This window comes from Eublepharis macularius, chromosome 4, assembly GCF_028583425.1.
Source record: "Eublepharis macularius isolate TG4126 chromosome 4, MPM_Emac_v1.0, whole genome shotgun sequence".
NCBI classification, from domain to species: domain Eukaryota; kingdom Metazoa; phylum Chordata; class Lepidosauria; order Squamata; family Eublepharidae; genus Eublepharis; species Eublepharis macularius.
Genome location: NC_072793.1, coordinates 75,418,251 through 75,443,978, shown reverse-complemented (window position 1 = coordinate 75,443,978; position 25,728 = coordinate 75,418,251). Strand labels below are relative to the sequence as shown.

General features: G+C 45.1%; 1 long non-coding RNA gene across 1 annotated transcript; it reads right to left on the bottom strand.

The window, feature by feature from the left end:
• Positions 1-392: 392 nt before the first annotated feature.
• LOC129326949 (uncharacterized) lies at positions 393-23,383 on the bottom strand. The gene is made up of 3 exons (XR_008596767.1): positions 23,296-23,383; positions 22,655-23,179; positions 393-1,330 (listed from the first exon to the last, which is right to left on the bottom strand). It is a non-coding gene; the product is annotated as an uncharacterized LOC129326949 (long non-coding RNA).
• Positions 23,384-25,728: the final 2,345 nt, after the last annotated feature.

Here is a 25,728-nt window from a genome sequence, read left to right as displayed (position 1 = left end):
TTGCATCAAATGTGGGTCTTGGAGAAAAATGTGCTATTATGTAACATAAAAATTCTTGATCATAGGTGTGGAGAAAGACTGATGATATACTTAATGTGCAATCCTCAACAAAGACCCATCATTCTAAACCCATTGAATTCAATGGATTTAAACAGGTGTAATTCTGTTTAGGATTACACTGTCACTCTGCCATTGATTTTCACTGCAACATGGTTCCATCTGGTGCCAGGCAGAATAGTAGCCTGTGGAAATTGCACGTGTTTCTGAACATAGCATACTGACTTATGTAGGTTCCATTCCAAACGAAACATAAGCAGTTTAGAGATCAGACCTTTTCTGGTAAAATGTTCAAGAGGTTTACAAAAGCTGCTGTCAGATAAAATCCAGAGGAGCAGCCAGGTGTTTCCCTACTATGGTTTATGTCTGGATATGTTTAAATGAAGAGGTGCTAGTTAATAGTATTAAATGTTTACTGGCTGTTGGCTGGCCGATGAAATGCCTTGTGCACATTGGAAATAGTTGCTGTTTACATACACCATGGCTGACCAGCACCTGATGAAGATGAAGATGATGAAGGACATGGAGATAGTATAACATAAGTCTCATGAAATCAGTGATGGCTGTAACACTTATGTGCATGCTTAAATTTCATTAGTTTTAATGGGTCTTATACATATATACCTTTCTTTGAATTCCAGAGTTAACTACAGTAGTCTTTTGTACTATGAAAAAGGGCTGCATTTCACAAAAGGTTACAATGAATGAACACATGAAGCTGCCATTGGTCTATCAATGCCAGTATTATCTACTATGAGCGCAGTGGCTCACCAGGCTTTCAAGTAGAGGTCTTTTACTACCAGTTCCTTTAAGATACTGGGAACTGAACCTGGAACCTTCTGCATGCAAAGCAGATGCTCTACTGCTAAGTCACAGCCCTTCCCTTAATCTATTAATTAAAGTGCCGCACAAGTACTTGTGTCTCTAACCATTGATCTTCATTCTTCAAGCAATATATTGCAATTATCTCATCAATAAGAGATATTGTTTTTCTTATTATGCTTTTGCTTTCCTAATCTTTAGATGTTTTCCAAATGTGATAGCAGCTAGACCAATTCCTCTTTTTATGAGCTCTTCACATTCCATTCTCCATAATGAGCCATCAAAGAGACATTTCCCCTTCTATTTCAGCTCCTTGTTGTTTCCTTTTCTTCTGGTAGTTGATTAAACATGGTGCTTTTTTTTCTTTTCATATATGTAATATTCTTAAATGCTGTTGTTACATTATTCTTTTCGTTGTTGCCCTCAGCTTTTGGAATGTTTGCTGATGGATCTAAAAAGGGAAAAACAAAATAGATTAGCATTGTCACAGAGTCCAAAGTCTTAATGAGATTTTTTCCACAAATAATTTCCAGATGCTTAGTGCAGAGTCTGCCACACACTACCATGACCTTATGACAAGTTGCTCCCTCTTTGTTAATGACAGCTACTGTTTCTCAGGAGGGCAGACTGATTTCTTTTTACCTTTTCCATTACAATCTCCGAAGTAATTCTGCAGAAGCTTTTCTTTTTCCTGTTGCAATCAAATCAATCAAATTCCTAGCAAAATGACTCCTGCTTGAATACTAAAGCTACACTGCAATGCTAACCATATCCTGGATGTGAGTTTTTTCAGATAAACATGGCTTGAAAGAAAGAGTCCTTTCTTTCTATCTTAAAATACATATATTTGCATTTAATTTTGTTTGGTTCCAGTAAAACATCTGTAGTTGCCACCTAGGGGCTATGTTGGACTGAGTTGCAGCTAAGTAAGCACACGGGACACTTGTGTGGGTTATAAATGGCCACAACTTTATTGATTACAGCTATATGGAGCATTGGCCTGGCATCTGTGCTGGATCCCCGTTGGCATCGTAGGCCTCACTGCCGAACCGATGCATCACCCGCCAGCCTCCCGCTGGCCACCACGGCACCTGCTGTTCTGTTGCCGGCCCCGCCTGGCGACCCGTGCCTCCAGATCCGTCGGGGTGAGCAGCTCGCAGGCCCGCTCACCCTGTTGGGATCGAGCCCAATGCCTCAAAAACTGCCAACCCCTAAAGTTGTGACAGAGCCCCCTCAAAAGCTCTGAAATTGCGGAGGGTGGGAGGGTGCATGTTGATCCTGCAGATGCTCGAGCAGCAATGGCGCTGACCATGCGGTTGGATCTTCACGGGATGGATGCTCCGCCTCCACTCTTCGTCCCACCTCCACTCCGTCTGGCCCCAGGTGGCAACCCAGCTTGCTGGTGAGTCAGCCGCTTCCTTTTGCCACCTAGGGGCTATGTCGGACTGCGTTGCAGCTAAGTAAGCTCACCGGACACTTGTGTGGGTTATAAATGGCCACAACTTTATTGATTACAGCTATATGGAGCATTGGCCTGGCATCTGGGCTGGATCCCCATTGGCATCGTAGGCCTCACTGCCGAACCGATGCATCACCCGCCAGCCCCCCCTGGCCACCACGGCACCTGCTGTTCCGTCGCCGGCCCCGCCTGGCGACCCGTGCCTCCAGATCTGTCGGGGTGAGCAGCTCGCAGGCCCGCTCACCCTGTTGGGATCCTGCCCAATGCCTCAAAAACCGCCACTGGAGGCAGGCCAAGGCCCACCTCCCCGCCAATGCTCCAGCTGTGAAAACCACAAAGGTGGAGCCACCCCAACCCCTGGGGGGGGCCCGACTTTGATGACCAGAGGGAGGCAAAAACCCCAAGTGGCCTCGGCCAGTCTAGCCCCTTGTGGGAAAAATTCCTCCCTGGCCGCCGGAGGTGACTGGCACAACAGCCCTGGTGATCACCGCCAGGGCCCTCCAGGGGGCCCACTCTCATCCCTCCGCCTGCACTGCTCTCGTTGTTACTCCAGCCAGCCATCATTCATGCAGCCTCTTCGCGGTAGGGGTACTGTGCCTGCAGTCGTGCCTGCTACTGAACACATAACATTAGTACTCTCCTTCCTGCCATACCCCAGGTAGGCTCAGGATGTCCGCCTGCCCGCACCCTTGCCCTGCCAGCGGCCAGGCTCCCCTCCGCTGCTGCGGTGGCTGCTCCAATGCAGACTGATTGGGGCCCATCTGCCCTTGGCCGGAAGCCCCCCACTCAAAGGCTGACTCGCTTGCCTGCTGCAAATGGTAATGACTGGCCAGCAGGCCTGCAATGGCGGGGCGCCTGTCCCTATGTCCTTGCCTGCCTGCCTGCCCTGGGCAAGGGGGGGGCGCCTGTAGCGCGGGGCGCTCCTCACTCCGTGATGGAGCTGCACAGCTGCTCTGCGCCCTTCCGGATCGGTCTAGAGCTGGACCCGACCACTCTCGCACCCCCTTGCTTGGCACATCTGCCAGCACTGCCCTGTTGGACTGGCCCAAGGATGAGGCCACCGCCCCTTCGCTAATGCGGCATGCCCCTGCTGCATGCGAGGCTGAGGGCCGCCTCGAACAGCGTGCTTTCCTGAGGTGAATGCCTAACCCGCCCGGCTTTTTCGAAGTGACCTGCCAGACGTTAGCTGTAATGGGCCGCTGGGCATCCCTGTTATGTGTTCCCGGCGGGCCCGCCCGCCACGCCCCGCTGGCCTGAAGCTGACTCCCAATTCTGCCCTGCCCGTCGCCCGCCAATGCGAGATAGCCGCCGTGTGCAGCCTGATGGTCCTAGGTGCAATCATGCCTTTCCCCCTTTGCGCCGGGCATTCCCACGGGGCCTCTGCTGGCACGACCCCTCCTGCCTGGCCGGGCCACTCCGAGAGGAAGGCCATGAGAGCGGTCCCGCCGGCCCGCCCCACCGTAGGCGCCAGTGAATTCAGCCCCCCCTGCACTGCCGGTGCTCCCCCACTTCCCAGCTCCTCCAGGCAGGGGTCGATGCGCTGCTTTGCATCAGGTGCCATCCCCACAAGCCTATCCCCTGGAAGCGAGGAATATGACGAGCTCCAAAACGATTTCGCTCTGCAGACCGTCAAACCGACCTGCGCACCAGACGCTTGACGTGCTCTGGGTGAAACAATTGCCTGGCCCCGACTCGCCACTGCTTGGTTGCCGCCACCAAGAGAACATTCTTGGCGCTCTGTACTCTCGCCGTCGACTACTGGCTGGAACGCCTACCCGTCCTATCCGGCCAGCCCTTCCCCTAATCGGGGGGCAGCCTGCGGGTTCCTGGCCCCGAGTCTTTCCTCTGCCAACCCAGCACTGCCCCGGAGACCCCAGGCCATGAGCAGTGACTGAGGGGCGCACCGGTCTTCCATCGCCCCCTTTGTGGAATGCGTCGAAGGTCTCATGGCCGTGCAGCCCCGTGCGGTCCCTGGGCATGGCCATGTCCACCCAACACTCGTCGTGGAATCGGACCCCGGGTGGTGCCCCGGCTGCGAGCCCACCCCTAGGTCACCGTGTGGCCAACAATGAGTAGCGTGCTGTGCCGAGCACTGCCGGTACTGCTTCATTCACTGATGCTCCTTCCAGGCGCGAAGGTGGCGAATCAGCCGGAATTCGCCCTGCATCTTATCCCGGACCGCCCCAGCAGGGGCACACCTGGCTGTTGCCAGGGGTATGCCAACTGGCCCACCATGTGCCCCACCTGCTCCTCCTTTTTGCTCTTGGCTGCCGCCACCTGGCATATCATGGGTGGACTTGTGATTGGGCACATCTGGCTGGCTGGTCCCCACGCATGCTTTTGTTGCTGGTTGCCTGCAACCTGAAGTCCTCGCCTGGTTCAAGGCCGCCCTTAATGCCCGCTGTGCCTTCGATTTGTGGAGCTTTGCTCCTGTGTATGGCGAGGCGCCCGCCCGCCCGTGGTATGTAGCCTGTCCCGCCCTTGCGGACTCGTGGCACCCCTGCACCCCACTAGTGGCTGTGCGCTCGACTGACTTCGCTCTGCCGTGACGCCTGTGTTTCCTTGGACATCCCCTGCCCCCCACCAGCTCCTGAGCTTGCTGACGGGTGCGAACGCCCACCCATGGTACACACGTGAGATCGGCTCCTGAACGCGGGTCGGTGATTGGAATCCGCAGGGGGCATCCCCCGGCCCTGAGCGCAGCTCTCTGCCTGCCCCAATGGCCTGGGTCCCACTTACCAGTTCTGGCCTCTCTGCCCTGGAGACCTGAGTCAGTCTTGTGATTCTGTTCCCGAGGATGAAATCTCGTCCGTCCTCCCGTGATCTCCTCTAACCCGTGCATCCTCTACTGTGGCCCCTATACCCGTGAGCCTTTGCTACGCTGAACGCACTCTATGGCAGTGAGCTTACCATTGGCGCGGTGTCCGGATCCGAATCTGGAGTCTGACAAGCGGCAGCTAGCTATCTGTGTGATGCCTGGCCTTGCTCTGCATGCTCACCTCTTCCTGCTCCCTTTTGTTCGGAGGAGGCCCCGGACGAAGCCATCTGAATGAGTTGTTCTGACCTTCTCAAAACTTTTGCGGTACTCCTCTCGCAAATGGGCTCTCTTTCTTCCCCTCATGGTTTCCTGTGTACTAGGTTCAATTGGCCAAACTCAAAGGCGGTCTTCTCCGCCTTTCTGCGCACATTCTCGGGCAGGAAACGCTGTTGAGGTTTGCCTAACTTCGGTCTTCTCCGCCTTTCTGCGCACATTCTCGGGCAGGAAACGCTGTTGAGGTTTGCCTAACTTCGGTCTTCTCCGCCTTTCTGCGCACGTTTTTGGGCAGGCAACGCTGTTGAGGCTTGCCTAACTTCGCTCTCTGTTCCTTGGAGTTGCCTGCAGCGGCATTCCCTTGCTACTGGAGTCCCCCTGTTCCACCTGGCTGCAGGCTCCGCCATCGAAATTCTCCTCTCCTAGCTGCGGCTACTTCTTGCTTCCTGGAGCCACTGTGGGACCCTCATGGCCCTGGGGAACTGTATCGAGACTGGGCCCCCCGAGAGGCTTGGGCACCGCCTGGCCCTAGCGCTTGCATCTGGGTATGCCGTGCCCGTGCCAGATGCACGAACCACCCGCTGCCCCATGCACCGGTAGAGAGGAGGCGAACCGGGCCGCGCAGTCCCGCAGTCCACCTGGCAGCGGGAGCCGGCGCCCAGCTGAAGGCCCGTCTCGCGCCGCTGCCACGGCAAACTTTGCGGGCAACGGGCTCTCCGCGGCCACCCTAGTCACTGCTGACTGTATAGCGAAGGAAGTAGTGAGCAATGGTGGTCCTGTCAGCGCCAGCAGCGGCAAGAGGGGTGGGCACCTCCCTTTCTCCAGCACCGTCACCCAGAGGCGAGGGGCGTTGCTATCGCTGCCATAGAATGCCCGGCTTCCCCAGGCCTTGAGGCTTTGGCCAAGGTCCGATGTCATCTTCCGTGTAAACTTCTTGTTGGCTAATAAGTAGAAGCCCAGTTTTCTTAACTGCCAAGTTGGGCTTGGGTATACCCACGGCTGTATCCATTAGCGACCTTCTCTGCACGGCCTTGGCTTACCGATATGGGAAGTGAGGGTAGGCTACTCACCAGGCCCCATTACAGGCAGCGGCTGCTCGTGCTGCGGCCAGGCGGCCCGCCCCGTTTCTGCCATGGAAGGCCCCCGAGGGGCCTGAAGCTGCAGTTTTGGCCTGCTGCGGCCACGCCGGGGCTGCTCGGGGGGGAGCCCGTCCCTGCAGATGCTCAAGCAGCAATGGCGCTGACCATGCGGTTGGATCTTTGCGGGATGGACGCTCCGCCTCCACTCTTTGTCCGGCCTCCACTCCATCCGGCCCCAGGTGGCAACCCAGCTTGCTGGTGAGTCAGCCGCTTCCTTTTACCACATCATGCACACAGATGACTAATAGACTGAGCTGAACTAAGTTTACTCAGAAGTAAGTTGTCCTTGCTTTCAAATATATACATAGCTTTGTAACTCAATATTGAATGATATGATTGTGTACCTTCTGCCGTATGCCCTCCCTCTTTAGTATGGATTGAAATCATGGATTGGTTTTTGTTCATCTGGAAGTATAATCTATCCAGGTGATGATCAGGGGCTCCTTGACAGCAAGTCCTATGATTGCCATTCTAATCATGGCAACTGGTAGGAGGACTGGGGTTGGGGACATGGAGGGTGCATGTGATGGGCACTGTACCATGGAGTTTTTGGTGATTCTTAGAGCTACCCTTTGTCACTTCTGGGGTGTACCTGATGATGACATAGCAATGTCAATGATGTCTCTATTGCAAGCCTAGCAAATCCTGAAGTGCCCCTCTTTGAAGCAGGCCAGCAGAAACATTTGAAGGCTTGTTTTGCTTACTCAGGTTTTTCAGGGGTCTCCAAAAGGTTGCTTGTGAATTACTAGTAGCTTATTGGCTGCTGCAGAGTAACTGATGTATGCCCTGGAAGACCGAGGTGTAATGTTCAGGGTTCCAAATGAGGGACAAGAGAAACAAGGAGTATTTCATATAGCTTTATGTACAAAGCAACTCCAGCAAAATGTATGCAATCTAGCTGAACTGATTACTAGAACATATGTCCTTAGGGAATGTCTTAAAATTAACAGTCCTTGACACATCTTAGAAGTATAAGTTTCATTACATCAGAAAAAGACTGTGAAAAGATCTATTTCAGGCTTTAAAAAAACTTTTATTGAATAGGATTTTTCTTGTGCTGCTTAGCTGACAGCTTCATTTCTGGTGCTTTTCTGAGTCCATGTTCTGTTTTTAAGATAGAACAAAACTTGGTAACATGCCAGATGGGGTGGGTTATTTTTAGGATATTTTTAACTACTCAGAAGTAGCTTTCATTAAAAAAAAAGTTGGTGAACCCTGATTTAAAGTGACCTTCCTCCTGCACTGTTTTCCTCTGTGTTTGGTTGAGAGCTTGGTGTTTATCTAGTTCTAGAAAATTAAATTTGCATTCTGCAAACATTGATAACTATTTCTTGTCCTCACCCAAATGAAAATCTGAAGGAGCAACAAAACTTCACACAGCCCAGCATTCTAATCCACATGTACCTTGGTTTGTTCTGGTCTAAAATGCTGGCTTCTTATGAGGTAAACTTCATGCTCTATGTTTTGACAGATAGGTGTAATTATGCCCTACTGTATCTAATGATGATTTGAGCAATGTTTACCAAATTTAAGCTTTGTTGGTAGCCTGATAAATGTTTTAGCTATGTGTAGGGACATTTTTTTTGCCTCCCTGTTATAGGGGAAATTTTACAAATTTTTGTGGTAATTAGTTTAGCCAACTCTGGATTGGGAAATTTGTGGAGATTTTTGAGCGGGGGGAGTCTGCAAAGGAAAGGGACCTCAGGTATAATATCATAGATTCCACCCTCCAAAGCAGACGTTTTCTCCATGGGTACTGATCTCTGTAATCTAGAAATCAGTTGTAATTCTGGGAGATCTCCAGGCCCCACCTAGTGGTAATCAGTACCTCTCAGTCAGACTGCATGTATGTGCCCAATTTAAGCTTTCTTGGGTGTTCTCAGAATAAAAAACTTTCCCCGGAGGCTTATTAGGAATGTAGAAGTAGGAAGGGAGACATCCTTAACTCCCTCCCCATCTATTTTTCCCCTCTTCCAAATCACCTTGTGACTTTTCCGACATCAGGGTTTAACTATGTGTTTGTGAGAAATGTAAAAGGAAAGAAATAACACTGAAGAATCAATGGACAGGGAATGTTTAAGCATTCTCTTCTACTTCCCAATTCTCCCAGCATGTCTTTCCCTCCCCCAGCTACCATGACTGAATTATGTATTGAGACAAACATGGAGGTAGGAACTCAGTATATTCCCGATGTCTAGTTCCATCCTCAGTGCAACACTGTGTTAGGCAGTACGGCCACATTCCCTAGTATGACCAGTATATCTCTTGCAAGTATGTGAATGTGCTGGATAGCTGAAGAAAAGGTCATTTTCTCTACTTTGATGCCCGAACAAGGGAGGGTTTGATTTGCAAAGGAAGTTCTGTATTTCACCCACCACTAGGACGCCTTAAGGCCATGGAACATGGGGATAAGAGGAGAGGCTTCCTTTTCATCTTTTCTAGAGAGACTGTGGTCTGCTTTTGTCTTGTGGCAGTGTTGCTGGGGGAGTAGATGTGAAGGAGGTGAGTTCTTGAGAGATAGTAATTGAGAGAAGAGAACATGAAACCTTAGTCCCGTTTTATATTATGAATAGGCTTTTAATCAAAGCTGGCTAGGGTTACCAACATCAAAGTGGGACATGGAGTTATAACTGATTTCCAGACTATAAAGATGAGTTCTCCTGGAGAAAATGGCAATTTTGGGAAATGAAGTCTATGGCATTGCATACCTTCCGAGCTTCCCCAAGCTTCACACTCCTCAGGTACCGCACTGTTTCCACATTTCTAGGAATTTCCCAAGACACATTCCTGGGGTGAACTGGCTTATAGTACTGTGTTTTGAGGAAGAGAGAAAGAGGCCAAGAGTGTGCCCTTCTCTTTTTCTCAATAAAAAAGTTCTGAAGAAATACCAACCTGACTTACCAATACTTAACCTGACACACTGTCTTAGCCTCCATCAGAAGCAATTTTATGAGGTATTGTATGTATCAAAAACCAGCCCTCTCTTACACTCAATCCTAAGCAGAGTTACTCCAATCTAAGCTCATTGAAATCAATGGGCTTAGACTGGAGTAACTCTGTTTAGGATTGCACTGTTTGTCTATGTCTTGGCTTTTCAAATCTTTGCTTCAGGCTTTTGAATTTGGCCAGTTTTGGGAAAAGTATAGCTGCTATGACTTTGCAGTTCCCAGAGAGAGAAGGGATGAGACGGAATTGAGGTATAGAGGTGCAGATGAGATCATGGGATCAAAGCACTTCAATGCCAGAGACCAGGAGGGAGTTTTGCGCACATATTCCATCTCGTTTCCACAAGGAACCCTGGGTGAGGGTAAGTTGCTCTGATTGTGAATGCATTCCAGCTGCAGATGAATGTGGTCACATGTCCTAGCAACACTTCTTGATTGGGCAGGCAGGATCAGGCTACTCTGTGGGTAGCCTGGCATAAAACAAGGGTCTTCATTCCAGTTAGTGCTCTGGTTGGATTCTGTTGCTGCTGCTGGTGGAATACCTGCCGCTTACACGCCTTTCTGTGCTCTGGACCAGATTACCAGGACAGGCGTCAGTGCAGGACTCTTGTCTATTGAACGGCTTGCCTGAGGATGTAGGAGAGCCCCCACTCTCCTTGCTTCCTGCACACGATGCAAAACTAAATTATTCAAAAGGGCTTTTTACTCAGATAGGAGGGCAGTATTATACAGAGGTGGTCTCAAAGAGATACTTCACTAACAAGTTAGGGACTATAGACTTCACCACTATGTTGCCTTACATACTATCTGTTGCTTAAGTATGTGCTCCTATGGACTATCTGTTGCTTTAAGTATGACCCTACTTGGTAGTCCTATGTTGTATAATGTCAGTCCTAGACTTGCTGTGTTTCAGCGTTTCTTCAACTCTGTATTGGATTTTTTTTGCTAATGTTATGTCTTTGTAAACTTGCATTTATTTACCCTAGGGCCTTTATTGAAATGTCCTTGATATTGACTGTACTAATCTACACTATCTAATCTGCCTTGAGTCTCAGTGAGAAAGGCATAATGACATAAATAAAATAAAAAAATGACAGGAATGGTTAACTTCATAGAAGCTGGTGATAATATTCAAGGATAGTTGCATTGCTGGAGGGCCAAAAGATATTCAGATTTATGAGAAACTGGAAATCACTAATTCTATATAGACTTTTTAAAGACAAGAAGTAGCAAAAATGAACGATTATTCTATGTTTCAAGATGATGTTTCAAATATGGATAACTTTGGTGTATGAAGTCATAAGATAATAAGTTAGCCAAGAATTTGAGTTTTTGAAACAGGATACACAGCTATTGATAAGAGAAAGTTATGAAATGCTATAAATATGATCGAGAGCTTCTTAGATGTTCCTTGCCTGTGACCTTCATATCTTTGAGTAAGATGTAATTGCTTTCCTTTGTTGATTTTTGTAGTAATAATGGATTGTATGATCTTCTGTTGTTTGAGTTGATACTAAGATTGATGAATAATTATTTTGTAATAATAAAGGCATGAAATGGAAGAAGAGACTCATAATTGTATTATTTGTGTATCAGTAACGCACCTAAGACATTATCTGTGGTATACTTCTTGCCTGGAGTTAAATGATTCAATATAAAAAAGCTAACTAGACACTCAAGGCTTCTTAAGTGCACACCTATATTTGAATCAGGCCTGGCCATAGTAATCCAGAATAGAGCTAGCCCCCACCTTTCACCCCCCCCAGGCCCAGCTCACCTGGTTGGTGGGAGAAAAAGAGGGAGGAGGCAAGCCAGGAGCCCTAGAGCATGCAGCGGAATGGTATCCACACATGCTCCAGAAGCCCCCAAAAGTCACTTTCAGTTTAAAACTAGAAGATACAGGGTCTCAGCAGGGCCAAACTGTCCCCAAACATAGCCCACTCAGCTTCTCCCCCTATCTCCAGCTGTCAAGGTAAGGGGTGGGAGCAAACCTAGTAGGGCTGGATACTTTGTTCCTCACTCTCCAAGCTGTTAGTTAAAAGGGACTGGTGGTGGCTTCTGTTACCCTGGCAGGTGAGGATTCATGCCCCAGAATTGTTCTTGCTCCCACTCCCGACCGCTTTCAGGATTCAAGAAGCTGTGACAGAAAAGGTTAATGGCAAAGACCACGGTGTCATTCTGACCATGCATTAGTAGCCCAGAACGAAATCCTAATTGCTATAGCTTCATGATTAGACCCCAAGCATTATGAACTTTTCTTCCAAGTTATCGCTTATGCTTTAGAAATACTTCAGAAATTTCCAAAAATGCCGCACCATCTCAGTCACCACAGGGTGACTGAACAGCAGCAGAGTCAGAAGGAAAATCAGCTTTCTTCACTCCATAAACTACCACCCACATGAGAAACTAAAATCCAATAATTCATTTTCCCTTGGCACTGGCACTAGCTTGAAATGCCAAGGTTCGTCTATGAAAAATGTTCCTTGACTGTTGATGCTTAATAACATGGAGCTAGTGTTCTGGTTAAGAAGGTCTCTCCCCTTTAATGATCTGTCAAGTTTTTTAAAGCAGGTTTCTTGATACGTACTTTGACTAAATCCTTCATATAGTGATATAAATTTGCTATCACAGCTTTTTTGGCATGTTTCTTCACTTAGTCCTGTGGTTTCTACATGCATAATTTCCATCAGCATTAATGTAATTGGTCTGTACAAGTCACTTCTAAATTACAGGCATGGTGTTTTGTTTATTTTTGTTTTTTTCATATAACTTTTAAGCAGGATGTTTCTGTCCTTGATTTGGCCATTTAAGAAACATGATGGTGCAAGCTAGTGAGCATTGAAATGAAAAATGGAGAAGAATGGGCTTAGCAATCATTTTAGGAATCTTTGTTGGAGTTGTATAATAACCATTACATATCCCCTAAGCATGCTGATGTGATTTCCTTTTCTTTATTTGGGAAGTCATAACATTGGCCATTTCCACATAGGTTATCTTCCCCGAGTTCAATGCTGTTGGGAAGTGGGTTTTTTCTCCCCAGCTTTGCCAAGGCATTGTGATAAACTCATACACTTTCATCTTTCTCAAACCAGCTTTGCTGCAAAGTTTTGGTAGAGCCTAGATGGCTGCTGTGTGGGTGGGAAAGGTTGGATTTTCCTATCCACATGACAGCCATTTCCCTGTCCCTTTGCCCATATTTGCCATTTTCTCCCCCAACACTGGGCAGAGGTGCATTTTTTAAAATCAGCAACTGAATACTGTTATGTGTGTTCTTTTATCTGACAAAGGGAGCTTTGACTCTTGGCTTTAAGGTGCTACTGAACTTGACTTTGTTGTTCTACTGCAGACTAACATGGCTACCCATCTGGAAAATATGAATATCTTAAGTAACCTGCTGTTCATAACCCTCCTGTACATAAAAGTAACATATTATGCATAAATTCAGTGGAAATGTGCCACTATACTGTTTAATGCCTGCCTTTAAAAAAATACACCATACAGAATTATAATACAAAATAACAGATTGATTAAATTTATTTTAAATTATTTTAGTATTTGGTTTGAACTGGAACTATTAAGAGGAAATGCAAGAATGAAATGCCTATTTTATGAAATGATGGAAATGGTTTCTTATCAGAACTGGTGCTTGAAGTCAGTAATGGGTTGGATGAGGGTGAAGCTGAGTGGGTGGGAAGCTTAATTGAGCTGAAACTTATTCCTTACAAAACAGAGGTTTTCTGGGTTAGCAGACAGGCTGACAAATGTGAGATCTCATCTATCTTGGATGGGGTTACACCCCCCTTGAAAAATCAGGTTTGCAGCTTATGAGTACTGCTTTACGCAGCAGTCCCCTAAGAAAACCAGGTGGCTGTGGTGGCTTGGAGAGTGTTTGCCCAGCTTTGCCTGATGTGTCAGCTATTTCCATCCCTGGTTTAGTAAGCTGTAGCCACAGAAATTCATGTCGTAATTACATCTTGACTGGACTATTGCAATATGCTGTACTTGGGGCAACCCTTAAAAAGTGTCTGGAAGCCTGACAAGGCAAATAGAACCAACAAAGTCCAATGGAACCAGCATCAAACTAGAGAATCACAGTTTCACTCAAAGATGCCAGACAGAACCCAGGGCCAATGCAAGCCCAAGAAAATCAACATTAAACAAGAGTATCCCACCAGAACCAATGTCAAAGGAGAGAATCCCAGCATCCAACTAGCAAGCTAGTAATACCAAGGCAGCAGCCAGACCTGGCAATGGTATGTGGCAAGCAAGCAACACTGACACACACACATGCAACAATGCTGCCTCCTTCCCTCCTGCTCTGTTGCCCAGGAAGCCTGAGAAGCTTATAAAGGGAAGGGGTACAAGCTATTGCAACCTTTAAAATGTGATTTTTGGATATTCCCAGAAATATATAGGTAATTTGATAATGTAAACACGAGTTTATCTGACTATATCCAAATATGCCAAATATACTTGAATAGCCGGCACTGGGAAACCCCGCCTTCCAGAGCCAGATCGAGGGGGGGCAGGGGGAGTAGCCTGCCCCTGACATCACCAAAGAGGGGGCACCGGGCGCTGCTGCCAGGCACCGGAAGCGCACCACAGCTTGCCGCGCAGGAGGCTGAGTGCAGGGTTGGGAGGCCCTCGCCTACCCCGCTGATGGGGCAGCTGGCTTGCCGCACGTGCAGGACCTCCCAGCCCTGCGCTCAGCCACCCGCATAGCAAGCCAGGCACTCCAGCACACGCCCGTGCCACCACCAGCTCCACGGCGCACCGTGCGCTGGGGCGGCCAGCTTGCCATGCGGGTGGCATGGGGCAGGCAAACCGGACAGGGGGCCTCCCAGTCCTGTGCTCAGCTGGCCCCCCCAGTGCATGGTGCACTGCAGAGCTGGCAGCGGTGTAGTGGCCGTGCGCTGGGGCGGCTGGTTTGCCGTGCAGGTGGCTGAGCACAGGACTGGGAAGTCCTGCGTGTGTAGCAAAGCAGCTACCCTAGTGCAGCAGCACTGCTGCTGCCAGCTCCACGGTGCACTGGGCACTGGAACGGCTGGCTTGCCACCTGGGCAGCACACCTCCCACCCCTGCGTGATGACATCATGCATTACACACATGCACAGTGGTGTGCATGTGTGTAACACTTTTTACAGGGCTGTTTTGGCCTCCCAGTCCACTCTTCCATTTTGCTTTACAGAAACCAAGTGTTGAAAGGCTTAGCAATATTTTTTTAGCTGCCCATCAGTCTCCAATAACCACTGAGAGTTCAGTGGGCATTCTTTTCTTAAAACTATAGGCATTGTTTCTGTTATTTTAGGGGGGGGAGTTAAACTCTTGAGGTATTTTATTTTTTAGATTTCAGATTTTTCTGCAACCCTGGAAATTTCTAGCTTCATTTTGCAGATATATTGATATGAAAGCAGAGTGGCAGACATGTTATCCAAATAGGCAGTCTCCTAATTAGTTGGGGCAATTAGCTTTTAAGGAAACAAGTGAGAGGGAGTAACTGAGATTCTCCAGCTTCTCTTCCCTTTGAGAACTCTCAAATAAGCCAGACAGATGTTCAACTGGAAAGGCTTTTTTAATTAAAAGAGAAATAAAAGAGCAAATGTACAGAAAACTACACAGTGCATATACAAGGCTAGCTGAGAAAATCAGGGAAGAAATGGGAGAAAGCAGTTTCAGGGAAGGCAATAATTACCAGTCTTGAATATAGGGGTCCATGAAGGCAGCAGCAAAACAGCCAGCATTTCACAGGGAAAAGAGGCCTAAAGGGTTTTGGGGGTGCATGGATGGATCCAGCGTGCGCGTGTGCGTGTGTCCGCACACATGCACACACGCGCGCACACTCACTCACTCACTCACTCACTCACTCACTCACTCACTCACTCACTCACTCACTCACTCACTCACTCACTCACTCACTGGTGATTAGAGAGTCCAGCTATAAAGCAAAATGCTCCCTGGGGCAAGCCGATGTCTTTCTCCCCAAAACGATAACTTAATGGGTTGTCTGAAGGTTGGACAATAAGTTGGGAGAGGTTTGATGGGTCCTATCTGGGGTGGTTTATAGGTGAAAAGGTGCTTGATGACCCTGTAAGTATTGGATGGGAAAATTTATCAGGTTTGCTGAATAGCTAGATTAGGGTAAATGGGCAGGAGTAAGTGAGATTGGGCATTGACGAGATAAGTCAGGAGTTTCATCGGAAGACCTCATTGTCCTAAGTTATGTGTCTCCCTCTGGGACATGGAGGGGCATCAGTCAGTCAGCTGCTCTGACTCACACTCTGTTAATTTTCCAGGCTCCTGCCTGGCTGGCATCTGTTTTGGTCCAGACAATGCTCTGGGCTTATGATATACGGGAAAGAGTGTTTATGGTATTACATCTATAAATTGCCCTCTTAGCAGTGAGGAGGGGTCTGATTGTTAACAGACATGGCAAATATATTCTGTTTTAATGTATTTTCTATAAATCAGAAAGGATCAGTGGACTTCTAAAAGTTAATTAATGGCCTTGTACAGTCCATGAAATGGCTGCATGCAGAAAGCACTGCCACTCTCCAGATGAATGTAAGTGACAAGTGTTAATGGCAGTTTCCACACATACCGGCATAGTGCTAATCTCTTGCAATGAGGGCGTCTTCCTAGCGCGATTTCTGATGTTATCGCACCACAAAAATGGGATTGTGGTGCGATGACATCAGAAATCGCACCAGGAAGACGCCTTCATTGCAAGAGATTAGCACTATGCCGGTACATGTGGAAACGGCCAATGTCTATGAAAGTGGTACACCACACAATAGGCCTACATGGAAAATAGAGTTTCTTAAGTATTTTATACTTTAAATTGGTTTTATACTCATGCCCTATCCCTGGGAATTAGAGGGTTAGAGAAGCTACCAGAGAATTCTCTGGATCATTAAGGAACTTAAATTCCCAGGTTTAGGGGAAGACAAGACAATAAACAAATTAGACTGTAGAACAGAGGTTAGCTTAGATTCACGGTTTATCCCTGAGCCACCCAACCTGTTTGTCAGTGATTTGTCAGGGGCAAATCATTATCAGTAAAGAAACAGCAGCTCTAGCATTGAAACACGATGTCAGTTTGACAAATGGCAGAGGAAAATATCGGAATTTGTGTGGGCAGGCAGGAAGCCTCGAGTGAAAATGAAAGTATTACAGGATGCAAAAGAAAGAGGTGGAATGCAACTGCCCAACTTGAGACTTTATTACAATGCAATCTGCTTGGTATGGCTGAAAGATTGGATGAAGCTAAAAAATCGCAAATTGCTGGCCTTAGAGGGATACAAAAAATTATTCGGATGGCATGCATACTTATGGTATGACAAAGTAAAAGCAGATTCTATGTTTTTGCACCATTACATTCGGAGAAGCCTTTTCACAATTTGGAAGAAGTACAAAGAATACCTACAAGAAGGAATCCCCTCCTGGGTGGTTCCATATGAAGTAATAGATCCGAGAACGGTCGATAATGAACAACAGTGCTTAACGTATAAGGAGATAACGCGAATAGAATCTTCTAAAATAAGAATAAAGACACAACAAGAGTTGTCTCCAAATTATGACTGGTTTCAATATAGACAAGTTAGAGATCTTTACTACTCGGACTGTGTGAAGGGAGGGATAAGAATGGAGAATTCAGACTTAGAGAAAGTAATTTTACAAGAAGAAAAAAAGGAAATCTCTAAGATTTACAAAGCATTGTTAAAATGGTATACGGAAGATGAAGTAGTTAAAGTGCAAATGGTGAAGTGAGCTATAAACTTTAATAAAGAAATAACAATGGAGGCGTGGGAATATTTGTGGAAAAATACATTGAAGACTACGACATGTACCAGTATTAAAGAGAATCTCTACAAAATGATTTATCGTTGGTATTTGACACCAAAGAAAATTGCGCTAGGGAATTTGAATATGTCTAATAAATGCTGGAAATGTAAAAAGCATGAGGGATCTTTGTATCACATGTGGTGGACTTGTGAGGTAGCTAGGCAGTACTGGGGGGAAATAATAAGAGTAATGAGTGAGATTTTACAATTTCAAGTCAATAAGAACCCAGAACTCCTGCTACTGAACTTGGGAATGGAAGACATTCCAGCACAACACAGGACATTGTTATTCTACATGACAGCAGCAGCTAGACTTCTATATGCGCAGAAATGGAAAGTACAAGAAGTGCCAACTATTGAGGACTGGATTTATAAATTGCTGTACATGGCGGAGATGGATAAAATGACAAGAAAATTGAGAGACCTTGACCCGGGACAGTTTAACACGGAGTGGGAGAGGCTGAAACGATATTTGGTGAAAAAATGGGAGGTGGGAGGACTGTGGCAGTTCGATAATTACTGAAATATAACTAAAGGAGAGGGGAGTGACTATACCGGGGGGAGAGAGTTAAACGAAAAAATTCTAAGCAATTATTTTATTTGATTAGTATGAATAGATGGGTATCAATAGTGTTATTATCATAAGGATTATAAGGATAGAATTTAATTATTTTTTTATGTCAGTAGATAACTGTACAACGGAAAATGAATATACATTAGTATACAGAATGTGGGTCTAATTCTAATAAGTGGGACTTATGCTGACCGTGTACATGAATTGTTTGTAGGATAGTTTTATGATGGAGGAATTAGCTAATTAAAAAGGACAAGATATGTAAAAGAAAGTAAAGAGTAACATATAGAGTATAAGTCAAATTGATTGATAGATAATGAATATATGCAATGGTTATAGAAGTATTTGAAGTTATGCATAAAGAGGGACAAATTGTTTGTCTCATTTTGAAGTAATTAGAAAGAGTAAGATAGAGTACAGAATATTATTATTATTCTGTAATAATACAGAATGATTATTATTATTATTATTGAAAAAGATAAGTTAAGATTGTTATACTCTTACCCATTTGGGAAGGGATTTAGAGATAGCACTATGTTACTATAGATAAGCTTAGAAGAGTTTGAAAGTATATTATAATAAGCATAATAAGTTTGAAATGAGTAGAGGGAGAATAGACAAGGGGTTGGAAAACTGTTGGAAGTCAACAAAAGGGGGGGAAAGGGAGGGGGTTAGAATTGGAAATTTAAGGGAACGTGATTGTATTAAATTTTGTGTGTGTCTAATCCATTAAAAATTTTTATAAAAAAAAAAAGAAACACGATGTCAAACTTCCTCTTTGTATTGCTTATGGAAAACACTGATGTGAAAATATTTAATAGTTTGTGCCTGACAATGAAAATGCATGACGAGTAGGACAATATATCTCATTTTAAATGTATAAAACATATATGGTTTCTCTATACAATCTAATATACAAAAACTTTTGATAATTTTAGTTTTACGCAACATGAGGCTAAGATTTTAACCTATATATAATTTACAATATGTTAACATAAATCACACAAAAATTGAGGACAGATGTTACATAGTCAAAGTAGCTGGGATTATCGTGCTTAGGTTGTGCTTTCATGGAAAATACCCACAGCAGGCTTTGAAACATGCTTTACATATAGAGTAATGTGGCTACTTGAAAAGAATATTTATGTATTCGGCTATTTTATTACAAGAGGTAACTCATCTTGTTGGTCTGGTTTTCAGATGAGTCAGACTAAATGTACAGATGGTTTGGCTAGAGGGATATTTTTCCAGTACATGACCATTTGTAATTGTCTATATCCTCTGGGTATGACCTTTTCACAGCTTGTTATGGCACACAGAAGCCTTTACCATTCAATTTATGGAGATTACTTTTTCCAAATTAAACTGAAGATAAGCAAGTTCTTTTCAGCTGGCACCATCATCAAACTTGAATGAATGAACTGTGCTATGTGCTGAAATCAGCACAAGCTTCCAAGCTTGATGACAAGTCCTCAGCTGGGCAAGAAACCATATGGTGCTCCCTGGACATTATCAAGAGGAGACATGGTTCTTCAAGCTCCCAACACAATTTGCCTGCTTTTCTACTGTAGCCATGGAAGCATCAGCCCAGCAGATGGCAGCAGTGGGCCAGTGGCAAGTGGTGGGTCAATCAGCTGGACAGTCACTCTTCTAGACAGATTAGTGCTAGACTCAGAGTGGTGAACAAAGTCAATGTTATTGATCCCACAATACAGCTGGGGAGCTAGTGCAGAGAGGAATGGTTTATCCAAGGCTGCCTGCTGAGCACATGGCAGTAGTGGAATTCAAACTAGTAGAAAGCTGATTTGCAACCCAACCACTATCTTATAGCATCACCTACCAAATAGCATCATAACAGCAGCCCATGGCCCCTACGCTATGGAACGGCCTGCCTGAGGAGGTCAGGAGAGCCTCCACGATCCTGGCTTTCCGCAAACAATGCAAAACTGAATTTTTCAAAAAGGCCTTTTTCTCAGCTAAGAGGGCAGTATTGTAGAAAAGTGGTCCCAGATATTTCTCTAATGAGTTAGAAACTATAGATTTCACCATCATGTTGCCTTACATATTATCTGTTGCTTTAAATATGTACTCCTACTTACTACCTGTACTTTATGTTGTTTAATGTAAGTCCTAGAATTATATCCTGTTTCAGCAATTCCTTAACCCCATACTGGATCCTTGCTAATACTATGTCTTTGTAAACTTACATTCATTTACCCCATGACATTGTTTATGGAAATGTTCTTGACACTGTACGGAAATGCCTACCCTTGTCCTAGCCACTGGTTGTATTAATTTCACACTATGTAATCTGCCTTGAGTCTCAGTGAGAAAGGCGAAATATAAATGACATAAATAAAATAAATAATAAAATAAATAAAAGTTGGGGTTCCCATTCCCCTTATGGAGGCAGGGGATCCTCCCCTCCCAGCCTCCACCCCCTGCCACCTCTCACCTGGCCAGCAGTGGGGAAAGGCATAGAATAGGTCAAGAACCCCCTAGAATGCGCTCCTGCACACCCTGGAACACTTCTGTGTCATGCTGGGAATGATGTAATTCCCAGTGCAACACAAAAGTGCAGGGTCACACCAGAGGACAATTTGGTAAAATCAGAATGCTTCCATGTCACACCAGGAATGATATCATTCCCGGTGCAATGTGGAAGTGTTCTAGAGCACAAAAGCACTGCACACATACGCAAGGTAAGTACTCTCACCATGCCCCCTCCGCCCCATGCTTTGAGCCCCAGGGGAACGGGCAACCCTAGTTGCAGTTGGGTGTTATAAGCAGATGAAGCTCCTATTCTGGGCTCATAAAGTGTGAATTTAAGTGGCGACATTATTGGTTTCCCCTTTCAATGGGAAAACACAGATCTTTGCTGAACTTTAAAATCAATCATAGATTAGAAAACATATGAACAAGCCCCTTGAGAATGCCAATGTGGTTAACAAGCAGTTACAAGGAAACCATAGAAGGCAAGAAATTTTCATTTTTTAAAAAAGTGGAAGTCTTGCTCATTTGAAAACAAACAATAGTACAAACTCTGGTAAAACAAGTTTAAGCTGACAATAAGCAATTGGGTGGGGAGGGGGAGGGTTTTAGGAGCACTGGAATTGGGATTAGGATGTTAGAAGTGGTGAACCTTCATTCTGATCCATCAGAACTTCTATATTCTTAACACTGAGAGCTACTTTACATGGTAGACTGAGACCATAGAATTCTGGACTGTACAACTGCAGATTTGAAGAGGAGGGGTGTTGGATTTGAAGGGGGATGTTGTGTTTCTTATACCCACATATAACAATTCCCTGAATGTCATAAACTAACATGTCAGGGTAGAGGAGCAGTGCTGTTCCTGAATTGTTAGTTTAGCATGTGGAAGGTTTTTTTCCATGGGGGTCCATCAAAAATGACCCTCCCACATGCATTCTAGAAGTATCTAGAGTTCTACTACTTCATTCTGTGCAATGTGCAAACCTGTTCTCATTTGGCAATTATACAGAAGTGTCCTTTCCCCCAAAATTCTGGCCACTTGGAAAATCCCTTCACAAAAAACTCCCATTAATATTATCCATAACTGGAGAATTTGCAATGATGATTAGCATGCGATAAATTACAGTTTATGAGATTCATATGTTAGAAGAATTTCTTTACCTGGCCTACTCAAGATGATTACTGTTTTATGTATATTTGGATACACACCTACACCCACTAAAGGTGAATGGAGAAAGGATGAGAGAAAACGGTTAAAAAGCATTCAAAGGGAAGGTCAAATCAAATTAGCCAATAAACTGGAAAAAACAGTGAATGCCTTTTTAATTGGTAAACAGTGACTATACTGGGGGAATGATTCAGATCAGTATCATGGCACGGGGGAGATGAGCTTTAATCCTTTCCTCTAGCATCAGTTTTGTGACCTCAGATAGCCCTCTGTAGTTGCTCTTTGTCCCACTAGGCTAGGGGAAATGCACAGCACACATGTACAATAACTGCATGTTTCCCCTCAAAGGGCAAGTAGCGGTTATTCAATGATGTTTTTCAGGAAAGCAGTGCAAAGCCCTTTCTCGCCCATTACATGCCCCTGATTCAAATATCTCCCTACACAGATAACATTTACAAAGAAAAAATATTTAGATGATCCAAACACAAAACTCTTACAGACTTCTAATTTGATTCTCCAAATCTGTTTTACCTCTGTCAAAGCTACAACTTAATTCTTAAAATTACTATACTCATGGGAAAAGGAGACCATGTGATGAAAAGGAAAGATTAATAAGGAATTCCTTTTTGGTAACTTTGTAATACTAGTCTCTATTCCAGGTTTCTGTTGTAGGCTGTTAATGTTTCAAGTTTGCTTGTCCATGAAGACTCTTATTAATTAAAATATTTATACTCTACCTTTCCTCTTGGTTCCAGGCAGCACTTCATACATGATTTTCCTACTCTCTCTACAGGAAAATGTGTATCCACTCATTTATGAGGGAGTAGAGCTGCAGCTATTTATAAGTTCAGCCTTGTGGGGTAAAGGAAGCAAAACAACTCAGTCTTTTGTCAACACATAGACTTAAAGTAAGAGTCTAAGTTGAGCCCAAAGTGTTTGGTGCTTTCCCTTTCTCATACATCTATCCACCTCAGAATTACATATGGAGATCCTATTTAGGGGGAAACCAAGTTCTTTCAACTTATCCACACCAGAAAACTTATCTGAACTTCAGCCGGTCAACTTCTAGAAAATGTCAACAGCAGTATGTCACATTTGTATCAGTTAGATAATGGAACGAATTACCTGAGGGTGAGGTGAGCTGTCCCTTTTTGCAAGTTTTCAAGCAAAGTCTAGTGAAAAGCCCTCTATCAGGAATACGCTAAGATTTTCTGTACTAAGCAGAAGATTGGCCTGGATGGCCCCTTCCAACTCTGTTCCTATGGAACTCAAGGCAATGAAAGTAAAGTTCTAAAGATTTAAAGGTCATTTTCAGTCGATGCACTTCCACCTCTGGAATAGAACCTTCCTGCATCTCCCCTCCTGCTGTAGCTTATTGAGCTCACCAAAATGATGTTGTTGGGAATATGAGGAGGCAAAAGGACAGGGGGAACGGTCCCAAACTCCAAGGCAAAGGCACACCAAGGACACGCCAAAAGACCGCTGCTGCAATCCAAAGCTTTATTCACAAATGCCGAGGGTCAAATCAAGAAGACAGGGGAGCGCCCACACTCTCCGGCTGCTCCCGGCGGGAGATTTGCAACCGGTTTGCCTGGCTACATTGTCCCGTTTCGCAAGGCTCACAGCTTCATCAAAAGCCACAAATAAATTCTACAATGAAATATACAATACATATGTTGGTTACATCACAAACTGAAATAAAACAATGTACATTTTATTTTAAACAGTGTAACAAAATTTCAATAAAGATTGCAACAAAACATTACCTTAGTGTAAAGCCTATTTCTTTTACTGAAAAATAACCTGCTGGACAAGAATCAAGTTTCTTCTTAGTTTTAGGTAAACAGAATTTCCTCTCTTGTCAGCAGTTATGTGGGCGGGCAGCAGTTAAGTAGCCTGCCAAACATCCAATTTGTAACCGAAGGAGTCAGATTTAAAGGGAAACCAGACCAATTTTGCATTAGAAAGCTACTCCAGAAATGGGGTGAAATCTATCTTCTGGTTAAGACCATTAGGGGCCATTGTCCTGAGATTAAAAATCCATTTAGCTTCCAACCGAAGAAGTGCTTTTTGATCTATTTTCCCACCATTTGGTTTTAGTACCTGAAGGACTGTGTAGACAAATTCCCGCTCATTTCTGTGATGCTGAATAAAGTGCTGTGTCAAAGGTGCATCTGTAACACCACTTCTAATTTTAGACATATGCTTCTGTACACGGAGCCTCACTGTACGAGTTGTACTGCCAATATATAGGAGTTTACAAGTACACTTGATACCATAAATCACCCCTGGTGTGCTGCAAGTAGAGAAGTCCCGCGTTTGCAACTTCTCTTTGGTCATGGGATGTAAGAATGTATCTACATTAGCAGCCATGGGACAAATATTACAATGGCTGCAAGAAAAGTGGCCCATAGGCCATGGAGTTTAAGTAAAATGATTTTTCCAAATCTGCCATATATAGTACAGCAATGCTAGGTGCTGCCGGGCACCCCATTGCAACTCCCTTGCACTGACAGTAAAATTGATCCAGGAATCTGAAATAATTTTTCTCAATTATGATATCCACTAGCTGTAGTAGGAAGTGGGTGGGGGAAATGTCATGTGATCTTGACAGGAGTGCTTTCTCCACTACTGCTCTTGCACCTTCATGGGGAATCGAGGTGTAGAGAGACTCCACATCCATAGTAACTAAAGATGCCCCCTCCGGAATGTGTAGTTGTTCAATAGACCTGATCAGTTCCGTTGTATCTTTTAGATAAGTGTCAGTGCTACGTGCTATGGGTTGTAATATGTGATTAACATAAAAGGCTAAAGGCTCTAAGACTGAGTTAGACCCACTGACAATGGGATGGCCAGGGGGAGGGAACTTGTTCTTATGGATTTTGGGTAAAACATAAAAGACGGGTGTGCGTGGAGAATCATTAACCAGATCTCTGTGGAGGGCATCTGACACATCCCCCGACAGTAAAGCCTCATCTAAGACTATCTTGATAAGCCTTTGAATATCAGGAAGGGGATCCTGCCTGATTGGCAAATAACGTTGAGTGTTACCTAATTGAAGTTCTATTTCCTTAACATAGTCTGACGTGTTTAACACAACCACTCCACCGCCCTTGTCGGCAGGCTTTAAAGTAATAGAATTATCCTTATCTAGATCCCTAAGTGCTTGGTGTTTGCCTCTTGTTAGATTTTGCCAGACCTTTTGTGGTCTGGACTCCAAACGTTCTATATCCAGTAACACCAAGCGTTCGAATGTTTCAATGAAAGTGTCATTTATTCTTGGTACAAAAGTAGAACGATGTTTAATGCCTCCTACCCGGATAGATGTTTCCTGTGCTCCAAAAAACTTCCTCAAGACTTCCTGTTTGGGATCCATGGAGGTCTAACGCAGCTCCACTTGCGGAGCTGACCGGACTGCCGTTTTAACCAGCCGGCGGGGTGAAAATAGCCCGCGGCCGACTGCTCTCAGGCGGGGAGCAGGCAAAGAACGCTCAAGACCCTAGGGTGAGCTAGATCTCGGACGAGGGAGGGCTCTACACAACGAGTCTCCCCCCGATCCTTGAGGTCCCACCTTGCGACGGGTCGGCTATAATCTCTGTGGCAGTTTTGGGGCCAATTCGGCTGGCATAAGACCTACATACCCAAGCATCGATTGGGGGAAGAAGCTGAGAGGAGAACTTAAAATCGAAACAGCGATTACAACCCGAGAAAAGTGAAGAGAAGGTAAAGATCATTATCTTCTGAGACGGGACAGATTGATAAAAACAGAGAGGAAAAAAAGTAGATTTTTAAACTGCAACAGACTAGTGAAAAGGAGGGGAAGACTCGGCAGGAATTGAATTTAAAAAGAGACTAAGTTTAAAGAAGTTATTAAAGAAATGGGACTATTGTTTTGAATACCTGTGGCTTTGGAGCTGTGAGAAAAAGACACCATCGCGAGATCTGCTGTGGGAAGACGGGAGACAGGAAGTGCGTAATAACAATAGAGTGGCTGGAGAGAAGCGGCCCTTGCTGGAGGGCAGGAAGTAGGGAATCGCCATTTTTGAAAGGGGAAGGGTCGCGGCTTCAGCGGAAGAGGAAGTAGGCCATCTTGGATTACAAAATCATAGAGAAACCATAGAGAAAAGACGCCCGACATTTTGGACTCTTTAAAATTTAATTTCTATAAGAAGACCGGGACATTTAAAATAGAAAAACGT